This window comes from Rhagoletis pomonella, unplaced genomic scaffold (assembly GCF_013731165.1).
Source record: "Rhagoletis pomonella isolate Grant_MI unplaced genomic scaffold, Rhpom_1.0 Rhpom_scaffold_00001, whole genome shotgun sequence".
Taxonomy (NCBI): domain Eukaryota; kingdom Metazoa; phylum Arthropoda; class Insecta; order Diptera; family Tephritidae; genus Rhagoletis; species Rhagoletis pomonella.
This window is the reverse complement of record NW_023458555.1, coordinates 108,564,554-108,566,029: the sequence shown is the minus strand read 5'-3', so window position 1 is coordinate 108,566,029 and position 1,476 is coordinate 108,564,554. Positions and strand designations below refer to the sequence as shown.

General features: G+C 33.0%; 1 long non-coding RNA gene across 1 annotated transcript; it reads left to right on the top strand.

Annotated features, from left to right (window-relative positions):
* Positions 1-243: 243 nt before the first annotated feature.
* On the top strand, positions 244-1,186 carry LOC118749583. The gene is made up of 4 exons (XR_004994244.1): positions 244-254; positions 570-596; positions 852-1,047; positions 1,105-1,186. It is a non-coding gene; the product is annotated as an uncharacterized LOC118749583 (long non-coding RNA).
* Positions 1,187-1,476: the final 290 nt, after the last annotated feature.

Genomic DNA, 1,476 nt, shown 5'->3' with positions numbered 1-1,476 from the left:
TGACCAAAATGTTTTCGGATATTTGGTACAAATTGCGTTAGTATTGCTGTCGTACTAAACTAATCAAGATCTTTCAAATAGAGTTATCTGTTCTTCTTTACTTTCGGACATATTCAGCGTTATCATGAGTTTCATTTTCTAGAACCGGGTCACTTTTTCACTTTTCGTTTGCGTGTATTCACTACAGGTGGATGAAAAAATTGTTGGCGAAATTTTGTTCGGGCGAAACTCACGATTAGGCTGATTAGTAAAAAGTATGTTAATTTATAAAAATTGTTATCACATTTTGGCGTATATCATTAAAAATGACTGCAAATTTTTTGACAAATGTCGTATACGATAAAATTTTATTAAACTCATAAATGGTTGACACTAAACTAAAAAAAAAATAAGATAATTTAAGAATTTCATGAGCTAGTACATAGCATTCTCCGACGCTTTGGAGAAAATCTGTAGTCGTGTTTCTGAGAAATTGCATTCCAAACGTCAATCGTGAGTTACCGAAAGTAACTTGTGACAATCCTTTATCCAGGGATCTACATAAATTATAATTGTCATTATTTTTGCAGTTGGAGTATATGCCAGACGAGTAACAGGTATATACATGCAAGTATACCTAAGTTAGCGCGTTGAGCTTGTATATTTATCTCTCTCTAACGCATTAATTCTATATACGTCAGTACCAACGCCTCACTAAATTATGTCTAAATTTAATAATGGCTCTATGACAAAATATTCATGGAATTTATTCGTAGATTTTTATTTACTTCATTTCATACATTAGTATTGATCTGAATGTTTTTTACTAAATACCAGGAATAAATATTTAATAAACAACTATTTAATTTAAGCTTAACCAACTTTCAGTTGCTCGGAGCTAGTTTTGGAACGCTCCATGAAATATTTTCATGGACGGTAAATGCAACCCTGGGTGCATCATTAATGAGCTGAAAAACCAAAACAAATAATTAAATAAGTGCGTGCGTCTAAAAGTTTCGGAACAAATTGTGGATTAAAGCCTTTCGAAAGTGAAAAATAACGTAAAAAGTGATTATATTAATATTGTTAATAAATCGAAGTTACTAATAATGTATACCCTTTCAGGGAAGATGCCGAAAAGGTGTGTATCCAGATGTCCAGAACAAGGATCCTTGTATAAGTTTCCATCGGAGGGAGAAATGCCAAGGTATGTTTTTTATTGAGTGTAAATTTGATAAAATTATATGAATAATACTGGAAAAAGAGGCGCAAACGGCTGGATTCGGTGTTATTAGTATAGACGGGATTTGAATGTCGCCTTAATTGAGTATGTGTGCCTCAGGTTTGCCCACGTGGTTGACATTGTTTTGATTCCAACTATGAGGATCAAATTAAGTCTTCACTCATAAATAGTTGTCTTTAATGAGTTGCTCTAGGTTACGCCAGGCTGAGATATTTCATAAGATTGTCTTTCATAGAGGTTTTTCTTGCTCTACT